Below are 11,537 nucleotides of genomic sequence, written 5' to 3'. Positions count from 1 at the left end.
TCCCTACTAAGTAGTTTGTACTAGGAATGCATTGAAGCTTTGAAAAATTGACATAGTTTATTTGAAGTGCCATCTTTCTACAAACTGTTTGCAGAAGAACCAAAATGAGACTGTACGCTGATCGTTGGCCCTCCGCTGCTTGTTTGCTGTGCAGATGAATGAGTGCCATTGTGTCCCAGCCTTGACTGACAAACAATGGAAGCCCTGTAGGGAGGCTTCTGCAGTCATCTAACCTTGCATATTGAAATGACAGGGAATTGCTAGGAAATGGCAATGAGAAGCCCTTTCTGTGACCTTTTGCTTTAGCTCTGGGTGTATAACTACATGATACCGTTATTTCCCAGTATTTCTGAAATGGCATGAAATAGCTTGCAAGTAGAAACAAGTTTGAAAAGGGGGAGAAAGCTCTGCTTACGTGATCAGTGCAAGTGTTGCTTGGTCTATTTATCAGATGGTGGTGCTGTGGAGAGGGGAGGGTCTGTGCCTCCACACAGAAGTTAGAATCCTGAATAATCTCAGGGTGTTAAGAGGATTTAAAATCTTATATTGTTGAATTTTTAGCTTTGAGTGTGGAGAAACTACTTGGGACTCCAGATGTGCATTTGACTTCCTGATAAACTATTTTTTTTTTGTAAAATCAGTATTGGGGATCTTGTTCTTAAAGTACTGGCTGCTTCACACTTTAATTCAGTACTTGGTGGCATTTTGTCTGAGCTGAGCCTGTATTTCACTGCGAATTTTTTCAGCTTCAGAAATGTGCATTTCAGATCTGCTCTACCCTTGGTATATATTCAGGTGCTAATCTGATGATATTGCAACAGGAAGAAAAAAAGGGCATTTCTTAATTGAATTTCATACCCATTCCCTTTATTTTACCACTAGCTAGAGAAAAGTATACGGCTTCTAGCTGTAAGGGAAAAAAAAAAGCAAAACCCCCATAATTTAATGCAAAAAAAAAAGTAATTTCCCTATTTCTGTGCAAAAAGAGTTCAAACGTTAGACAGTTTTGGGTCCTTTGGACTACATGTTTTAACAGGGAGTTAGCACTTCCTTTCTTTGGAGAGCTTCAGAAGTGGAGGAAGCATTACGAAATCTCGTTGGCAAAAGGAGCATTTGGCTGTGAGTGTGTTGATGTGCTATTATTATCTGGCACCCCTCAGAGAAAGTGTGACTTGCCAGTCACAGATACAGTCAGTTCTCCTTCCCATAAGGTGGGGCAGAAATGTATCAAGAGAAGAAAGCTACCATTTTGCTGCTTAAACTCCACAAATTATCTGTTTTTTCTAAGTGATAAATTTATTTTTCCTTAACTGAGAGCAAAGTGCAATAACCAAATGCCACAGTGCTTTATGCTAACTCTCCAGCAAATGACATTAAAAAGAGGTTAAGCAGAGATCTCTACCTGTATTGCTAAGGTGATAGGTGTATCTTCAGGACAAACAGATTTTGTGCTGGTTTTAGTGACAGGGTATTTTTTTGACAATGTGTCTTACTTAAGTTTTAGGCATGTTTCTGAACTGATGTGTAAAATGTGATATCTGCCATCACAGTAAGTCTGTTGCTGGAAAGAAAAGGATGGTGATAATACTGGAAAGATCAGAATAATTCCTAGGAAAAAGGTGATCCTGTTTCCATCTTGTTAGTGCTTTGAATTATAAAAATTAAGAAATATGTGTGCTAAAAGGATGATATTGAATTCTTTTAGAATTAGTAATGGTTTATAAACCAACCTTTAGACCGAAATGTTGGGTAGATTCAGTTCCAGTTCATGGTGGCGTGGCTAGTTTTGGCAACAGTGGGGTTGGACCTGCATTTGTCAGCAGAGAAGGTGACCCAGTGTTTTGAGGAATCCTGTATTTAATGGAGTAGAACACCTATGTTTTATCTATCATATCTATATCTTGGGCTTTTATAGCTCGACTTGAGCTTCAGTGAGAACTGCTATTAAACTGAGTGGAGTGGAAGTAGTCTTAAATTTGGATAGCCGATTGCAACATTAATCTGTGTCACATAGTAGTCACAGACTAAGTGGGTATAAACAGAAAATTAGCATGATCAGTCATAATTTAGATTGCACTTACAGGGCATAAATACCCTGTAAATAAGTAAGTTCATCTAATTGTAAACTAGGGCTGGAGTAGAGTAAACCAGAAAATGTGGTTTTTAGAATGTATTTTGCTTTAATAGCTATCCTTTTGAAATCTATCTAGTATTTTAGAAATGAAAGGATACACAGTATAGACAGCATAATTTATGTCTTTCACTGATGGAACTTTTCTCTCCTTTTTTTAAGAAGCTTTTATTTAGATGGGGTCTTTTGTCCATTATATCACAAGTATTTTCCTGTCTGGGGCAGCATTATGTTCACTGACAAAGGCTGCAGCTTTATAGCTGAGAGCAGCTTATTAAAAGGCGTTATTAGACAGTCTAAAATTACTGAAAACAAAACAGTCTATGGGGACTGTAGCTGCCTCCTTTTCCTTTCTGCTCATTACTGGTGCTAAGTAACTCTTCTCCCTCCACACCCCCCAACCTGCTTGCAGTATTAGTATGTAAATTAAATCTCTCAGCACTCCCACAGATCACAGTAAGTTTACAGTACAGTGATATGGAAATCTTTTTCCTTGTAGTTTGAGAGGTGTAGGTTTCCAGGAGAAACTTTTTTTACTGATTTGCAAATATTTCAGGATTTTTTTCAAAGTTTCTGTACTGCAGGCAGTTGTAAAATTTCTATTAAATTGATCGTTGACTGAATATCTTCTTAACGTTGTGCTGCTTCTGCTCTTGAAAAGATATCTCGTGACTTAGGTGGACAAAGATGAGACTGAGATCAGTGACCAATATTATTGCACGATTCGGCATGCCAGGCCAGACTTCCCTTCTCAAAAGTTGTGAAGGGTCAGAAAGCCTAGCTCTAACCCAGAGGCTGGGTATGTCCTGCAGAATGCCCTGACTATAAGTGTAGTTTAACAAGGAAGCTGTTGCCAGGGTGAAGCTATTCATATGTTGACCCTAGCAAATAGTTATTTAAGGAACCTACTTGAAGTGGTTAGATTAATTTCAGAGGCATAGTAAGTTAATTGATGTCTGCACTAAATATTTTGCAAATAATCCTGGGACGTACCTGCACTAGCATCTTAAATGTTTCTGCAGGGGCTGGAAAGAAGTCCATAATCTATTTATTATAATAATCATTTGCTCAAATAAAAACTGGTAACAAAAGAACAACTCTTAAATGGAAGCATGGTTTTGTTGTTTAACGTACAAGCTTGTGATGTTTGAGTTCCAGCCCTGGTTCAGCATTAGACCCAAGCAGATCACTTATTCTCTACACATCTTTCTCTCCTGGAGTAAAATACAGATTATGATACTTAGAATATCGAATGCTATGAAGTTGTTACTGATCATACGTTGCTTTGAAGATTAAAAGTGCTTTGTTTTTTGTTTATCATTTTACTTTTGAAATAAGAATTGTAAAGTACAGTAGCTTTAAACACATCTGCAAAGTTGCCCAGAGTTCTTTTTTGGCCGTATATAACCTCCCTTTTTTAATCTTCTTTCTCTATAGGGTGAATCTAGTGATTGCACTGATCTAAAAGAAAAAGTGTTAGAAAATTGAAGCTTCAAATGCTCTGTCTCTCTTTCTTCTGTCTTTCTCTCCTTGTATTATTTCCCTTCTTTGATCTTGAATGGAAAAGTAGCAAGTTACCTTTGTCTTAAAGGAAAAATGCAAGATTTCTTAAGAGATTCCTTAGTTCATCATGTTACCTTGCCTGTTAAATTAATTTTGATACAGAATTCTGTATTAATGATACCCTATAGACCAGGCATTTAAGGCTGTATCATTAAGTGGCTGAAATGGTAGGCAAATTAAAATACAGCCATTTGGTTTTGTTTCAGGTATGGCCATTCCCTTCCTTTATAAGGCCAAATATAACTTTTACATTTTCAAGGAGTAAAAGCCAGCCTGCAGGCATCTTTTAGTTTCCCCACTTCCATCATTTTTCAGTTATCCTCACTGAGTTCTGGGGAAGTCTATTAGGGAAGTAAACTCTTATTTCAATTCTGCTTAGCTACCCATGAGAGAGGAATAGGAGTGCTCATATTGGAGTTTTTCTTTAGGAGTCATGGAAAATGTGACACCTTGTCTTGCTATGAGGTTGTAGGGTTTTAAACTTTAATGGGGTTTTACTCGTGTGAGGGAGAAGGGAGAATTATTGGACTTTATGTTGCCTGAGATTTCTTTCCCCTAACTTTTAAACATCCAAGCTTCCCTCCTCAGTCAAGTGGGAGCTGCTGATGCTCAGAGCACTTGAAAAGGTGGCCTAAAGTATCTGACGTTGTCTGACAGGATAAATAAAAACATTTCAGAATAAGTAGTCTCTAAAATAAGGTTTTAAGAGAGGAAATACAGACACAATGTTAGTGGCCATAACTATATGTAAGGCGTTGCTGTGTCATGCACTGAATATCTACTGTAATTTAACACACTACTGTGTAAATGATATATTTAATAGCAGATTTCTTTTTAAAACAACTTCTAATCATGGACATCTCTTCTTATCTTGCTATCATAATAGTTTGTTGCTTGATAATGTTTAGGATTGTGTTTTCAACATGCCTCCAAAAATGGGTTGGTAATAATGGCAGATGTACTGAAAGCCATCAGGCAGAACCACCTGCAAATCCTGTGGAGAGAAGTGTTAATGTCTGGGTAAATAGCTTTTCTTTTGATTGTGGGGTTAATGTCCTTGTAAGTTGGAAGTGGAAACTAAGTTCTGTAACATCCTAAAAGTGTGCTTTGCAACTTTGTAAATACCAAATTTAATCTGGGAACGCTTCTGGTTTTGAATAAAATATGCAGCTGAGAAGGTTTCTTACTATACAAACTAAGTCTGGATTAACAAAAAAAAGATTGTCATAGCCTTTTTTACACTAAAGGGTTTTTTTGTCCATCTGTCTAAAACATCTCTGCATACCTCCTCACTGCACATTCTGTAGAAACATTAACTATTGTAGCTGAGGCAGCCAAACTATTTCTTTAAATTTCTAGTATACTCTCTCTAATCTATGCAAGTTGTGCTCACCACTAGTCACAAATTTCAACTGACTGTTATGACCCTGCATTTATTATAGTGGCTCAAGTATGCAAAGAGTTGATGCGTTGAACTGCGTTTAATTTTCAGGAAACACTGTATTGTTTCTGCATCAGAGCATGATTTTGATAGATTGGAATTATCAGACTAAGTCTGAAATATAAAAGATGACCAAATGAAAACAGATTCCAAACTAAAAACAATTCCCTCATTGGGTACCATACACATCTTGGAGAGAAACAGAGTTTGTATTATTGTTGCATGTGGTTAAATCAGATGGATAATGAAAGCAGGGCTTGTGCGTACAGATGCTGCTGGAAGCCCTTAATGAGAGGGAGATGCCAACAAATACAGAGGGACTTGGAGGGTGGAAGCAGCTGTACTGTGAAGCAATCCTAAATGAATTTCAGAGCTGATTAAGAAAGAATTGGAGATCAGAGAAGGACAGAGTGAATTGAGAGAATTTTTCAAAGTCAAGCAGGGATTCAGAGAAGGTTTCATGAAGTTTTGGCTTGCTGGAGTGAACAGCAGCCTCATTAAACAGAAGAGATTAGAAGCTATTGAAAAATCAATCTGTTAGATTTTTATAAAATAATATTCAATCTTTATACAATACTTGTAAAGATGTTAGAATGACTTAACCTTTTTGAGAATTCAAGTTCCTAACATTCCCCTGCTGATGATAAGTTGTATTCTTCCCATTTTGTGGCTGAAGCATGTAGCGTGATGATAGGTTTGCTAAATGCAGTGCACTTGTATCTTCAGTTTACTTTGTGGAAGCCTGTGCATTCCCATGAGACAAGAACAATATTCTACTAAATCTTTTGTGGAACTAGGAGTTGAGGTCTCTTGAGCATCCATCATGTTTTAGGATGATACAAGTGACTACCATAATGGCAAGATGTCACCTTGCTTGTTAGCTAACCACTTCAGTAAGCTTGATGGTAACAGACTAAGGTGGGGCAGAAGCTGATTTAGACTCAGTGTTTCAAGAAAATACATCTAAAATTCTCCAAAGGTAGAGGAAGCATTACAGTATCTCTCTCTCTGCTAAAACCCTTTCTGAATAAGAGCAGGATGTTAAACTGATGCTATGTAAGATTGCATTACACTGTTGTACAGTCAGCCAGCTAAATTAGAATAGGAAGGCTAGACAATACTTAGTCATAAAATGGTGTTTTGCCCATGATGTTATCAGTAAGAAAATTCATACTATTGCAAAGATGCAAATGATGGCTTAATTATATGCTCCTACTAGCATAAGATGCTTTTAGATCTTTCCCTCAGACTCATGTACTGCGCTAATTAACTGTAATCCAACTGGAGGATCCCAGAGCAGTGCTTCTGCATATTTTTTTCAGCTTATGCTGGAGCTCTTATGTTCTTTTCTTAAATAATTAATAATCATTACTGCCTGCTGTGCTGTGGGTATGTGCTAGTGATCTCAGATCCCAGCATATTTGCACCATTCCTGTTCCTGTCAGCAGCTTGGTTTTGCTCTTTGCATAGGCTTTCATGTTAAGACCTTCATTAACTGGCAGTGGGGTATGGATTTCAGTGGCACTGGGCTTTGATGTCATTAGGCAGCAAGCTGTTAAAGGAAGTACCACCTATTTCATTACTGTGACTATTTTTAAGCAATTAAGTTAAATACCGAGTAGAAAACAGATGCTTTTTACTAAATAACTTTTAGTACACAGAAGATTTTTATCTTCAGGAATTTTACACTTGCCTTGCTGACCCCACCAGTGGATGTTAGAGGTAAACAGCAAAAAAGCGAAGTGTGAATAATAACCAGAATGCAGATTAGTGATGGAGCAGGGGTGATGGACCTTGATGGTTTCTCTCTTATTATTTTTTAATTAATTTCTATGTTCACTGTGGTTTTACTCTGCTTCCATCGATCTGGGGGAAGGATTGCTGTATTTTTGAGTGCTGGAATGACCAAACAGCCATTCTAGTTGCAGGTTCTCAGAAGATGCCATTTTCTCCATCGGCTGAACTAGCTTGCGTTAAGCTGTACTGAATTTTGCGGTGTCTTTTAACTTTCTTAGCATGGTAGTATTGAGAAGCGGTCACGTAACCTGTTTTAACACCGATGTGATTTATCTAACACGGCGCTCCCGGAGCAGTCGTGCTGCCCAGCCTCGCCCCGCCGAAGAGGACAGCTGGAGGAGAAGCGTCAGCTCCCGGAGCCGCTCGGCCCCGCCGAATTCCGGAGTCTGAGGCGAGGATGTTTCCCAAGGTACGCACATGGCTCACGCCCGAACGGGGCAGCCTGCGCGTCTGCTGCCGGCGCCCGAAGGGCCACCTCTCCCGAGGGAGCCGCCCGGGGGGCCGGTAGCCATGGGGGGTGTCGGTGTGCTGCTTGGCCGCCGCCGGTCGCCCGTGCTGAGAGGGGAAGGGCGGCGTCGCTCCTCGCCGGGGCTCTCGCGTGGGCGCGGCGCGCCTCGGCCCTGCCCGCTCCTGCCCGCTCCTGCCTGCGGGCGGCGCGGAGGCCCCGCCCCTTCCCCGCCACGCCACGCCCCTCGGCGGCCGCGCCCCGCCCCTTCCTCCCGGCCGGCTGGCGGGTGGTGCCTGCGGCTCCGCCGCTGCCCTGGGCGCCGGGACGCGGCGGGTCCCTCCCCCGGAGCCGCCCAGGCACCGCCCTCCCTCCTCCTCCTCCTCCTCCCTCCCGCCCTGGGCCGCCGCGGTGAGTCACGACGGAGGAGGCGGCCGCTCCGCTCCGCTCCCCTCGGCTCGGCTGGACTCGCCCGCCCGCCCGCGCTGAGCGCTCCCGCCCGCCCGCCCGGTGCCTCCGGACCGCCGGGGCCGGCCCGGCCCCGCACCCAGGTGAGCGCGGCTGCCCTTTGTGCGCGGCGCCCGGCCCTGAACAAAGGCGCTCGCCCGGGCCGGGGCGCCGCTCCGCCGGGCCTCCGCGCCTCCCCTCCGCCGCCCCGCCGGGGCCGGCTCCCGCGCCCCCTTCCCCGGCCCGGGGCCGCGGCCTCTGACCTCCCCCGGGGCCCGGCGGCGCCGGCCGAGCGGTCGCGGGCGCTGGCAGGCCGTGGCCCCGCGGCACAGGTACGGGAGGTGCCTTTTTAATTTTCTGGCATCATCTCTTGCGTCATGTGGCACCCTGTTTCACGGCGGCGGGGTCCCACCCCAGCAATGGCTGCATTTTTGTGGCAGGTGAAGTCATTCCCATGTAAAGCCGCTTAAGGTGCGCTGGAGCCGTCGGGAGGGCAGGTGTCACATCCGCAGGTAATAAAACACAAAATCTGGACGGCCCGGCTCGGGGCAGCCCCCGTTTTGTCTTAGAAAAAGGGAGCGATGCTGCACGGCGTCCCGGCCCTCGCCGTGAAACGCCGGCAGCTGGCGTGGGAAAAAAGCTTCTCGGCCAGTGTGTGATGGAGGGCTTCACCTGGAGGGAGTTCCTGCCTTGGCTAAAGATTGTGCTCCTAGAGCATCTGAAGCAGCACTCCGTAACTTTCAGTTTAGCGTAAAGATGGACAGGATTTGGTGGCACACAATAGTTCTGTATCTCTTGGAAAGATAGTTGAGGGAGGAACAGCATCGTTTTCCACATCAGAACACATTAGTACTGCAGAAAGCAGATGAGAGATGATACTAGTTTCTGCTTAACATCCAGATGTGCTTCATCAGAGTACATTTGACTTTCAGGCTTGCATTTGCTTTCTCTTCAAGAATATTTTGCTCTGTTGTACATCATCTTTTATTTGAATGTTCCTCATCTTGGCACACTGAACAAAATAAGCTTTGATGCTCTGCAAGATGAGAGCAAGACATTCTGCAGATGTAGCGGTTTGAAAAAAAACAAACCAAACACTAAACTCCAAAAAACAACAGGCATTGGAGGCAAGTTAGGTATCCCTGTTCAGTTTTCTGATCTGAGCTGGCTGCAGTGTGGTGATAGGCATGTCTGTTGAGTGTTTTAAGAACATAATTTTTTAATACATTTACAAAATCAAAATTTTATATTGAGTTTTTGTTGACCACTGAACTTGCAAGGTCTCAACTTTTCTTGCCCTTGCTATTTCTGGAGCTCATGTATGATGTGAAATAGCCTGCTGAAGGAGAAACATTATATAAATGATGAAAAGTGAGGCTAAACTATGTACTTCAGGGGGTTTATTTTCAAAGTACAGGTATTCAAGGTGAGGGGGTATATAGAAAGCTACATATTAATACTTTTTTTAATGCAGGCTTATTTATCTAAAAGCTTCTGTTTGCCTTGATAAACAGAATCAGCTGGAAAATGGTGGCAGGTGTACTTCACATACATTGGAGCTGCTTCACTTTGCCGTTAGCTGAAAGAGCATCATCTCTTTTATTGTATCTCTGGCATCTCGGTAGAAACTGGCAGCTTCTTCAGTTTAATATTGAGTTGTTGGTAAATGGATTTGCATGCTCTCTTAGTTCATGTGGTGCATCGTAATAGTGTAAATCTGTAAGGAAGCACGTAGGATAGAACAGATGTGAGAGCAAAGGCCATTTTGAACAAGTTAACTGAAAATTGGTTGGCTGAAATTTTATGGCTTACCCAAAATTGCTTCAAGGCAATAGTTCTCTTTTAGTTCATTTTAAGCATTGCAACAGAAGTTATGGGAAGTTATATAGGGCATGAAAGTTCTTTCAGGATTCCTTTTGACATCCAAGTGGGAAGATACTGACATCCTCACCAGGAAAATCATCCCCTAGCCTGATCGGAGTCATTGTAATAAATACATATCAGATACAGCACAGTTGTCACTTGCCAGAATGCCTGTTTGCAGGTGTGCCTAGGAGCTGTGTACTGCACGAGCAGCGGAGGTGTGTGGGGAAAGAGAGCTGTTTGCTCACCGTCCCAAGTGAAGCTTCTGTCGCTTAACAAGAATTGGTTAATACTCATACGTATCTCACTAGATATATAACATAATAACGTCAAGTATTGGGGCTGCGCAGAAGGCAAGTTCTGAATCCCAATTTTATGGAAACCTGTATCAATTTCTGCTCTCTTCCATCCTCTGCCATTTCCCTCCTTCCCCCATCCAGAGTTTGAGTACTTCACTTTGCAAGAGGAGAGGGAGTTTTCCAAAACCATTTGTGTTATTTTCCAAACAAAACCAAAAGTGAACTGAAACAAACCCTAAATTTTGTAATTGCAAACATTGACTATGATAAATATCTATTACTGAAAATTAAAAGTCATCGTGCAGTTGCATACAGGCGAGTGAAGCTAACAGGCAAGTAACGCCAACATCTGAATGTGTTTGATACGGGGAAACTAATGGTAAAGAGCGATGCTTTGCCTAGGAAACCATTTGTGTGAAATCGATCTATTTGTATTAGTTTAATAGGAGTTTTTTCCTCTCCTGAATGTTTGTCATCTGTAACTAACATAAACATTTATGATTTTTTAGTAAGTATTTAAATTCCTAACTTTGTTGTTGACTACAAAGCATCCCTCCTGAGCATCTGACCTAGTTTTAAGCGTCAAAAATGCACCCAAGTGCTGTGCATACAGAGAGGCAATAGGCTTTTGGAGGCTGCTGTTGAATTCGCTTGGAGAAACTTCCAGTAGAGTTTGTTCAAAAAAAAAAAAAAAAGAAGGATTGGGTATCTTCAGAAATATTTCTATACATGCAGATACAAAAACATATTTCTTTTTATTGCAAGCTGTCATCAGATTGGATTTCCTGCTGAAATGCAACAAGGACAGTAGCAGCTGTTACAGCTATACTGCAGAAGCGACTGAACCTGATGTTAATGTTTCTAATTGGAAAAATTGTAATCCTAATAAATATGCCAAATGTTTATATTCTGGGAGTTGCAGTAAGTGTTACAGCTAGAAAGTGGTTATAAATCCATTTTCAGATAGTGAGAGTAAATTACTTTTTCTATCTTTCCAAATATGTTAATACTCATGATGGTAAAGGTGATTGATCATGTTCTTTATTTAAACTATCTATGTGGTACTTCTGGAATGGTAAGGTGGGATATTCAGCCAAAAATAAACCTTGATTTGTAATAAGAAAGATGTCAAAAATCATTATGTTTAATAGTTTTATTTGAGCCCTCTTTAATAAAGCACTTAGTCCTGTATGTTTTTCCAATAGACTACCTGAAATCCAACATATCTTGTAAGATTCTAAGTATACATATATAAGTATTTTTTGATGTTTGTGTCTTTTGTGTTAAATCCTGTAAGCAGAAACCATACATAATTCATATTTATAATGCATTAAAAAAATTCTCTTACAATGACTCTGTATCACAGATTAGAGGGGTTTTTTGTTCAATTTGAGAGTTCTGATTTGCTAGAAAATTAGCATTATCCATTAATTGAATTTCAGTAAAGCAATTGCAGGTACAGAAGTATGTGCATAGCCCCAGAAGATGTTTATATTTTGGTGTTCATGTACACTAGAGATGTAAATTATTGGAATGAAACATTTTGTCACC

At 41.5% G+C, this 11,537-nt stretch overlaps 1 protein-coding gene across 1 annotated transcript in view; it reads left to right on the top strand.

Moving 5' to 3' along the window:
* The first annotated feature begins 7,691 nt into the window (after positions 1 to 7,691).
* The window catches only part of CTNNBIP1 (catenin beta interacting protein 1), a 33,156-nt gene continuing 29,310 nt past the window's right edge, over positions 7,692 to 11,537 (top strand). The window contains exon 1 of the mRNA XM_074892755.1: positions 7,692 to 7,928. The gene's annotated coding sequence lies outside the window, so the exon portion shown is untranslated. The remainder of the gene's footprint in view (positions 7,929 to 11,537) is intronic.

The sequence above is a fragment of the Strix uralensis genome, chromosome 23 (genome assembly GCF_047716275.1).
Source record: "Strix uralensis isolate ZFMK-TIS-50842 chromosome 23, bStrUra1, whole genome shotgun sequence".
Taxonomy (NCBI): Eukaryota; Metazoa; Chordata; class Aves; order Strigiformes; family Strigidae; genus Strix; species Strix uralensis.
Note: the sequence above shows the minus strand (reverse complement) of the source record. Positions and strands in the feature narration are given on the sequence as shown.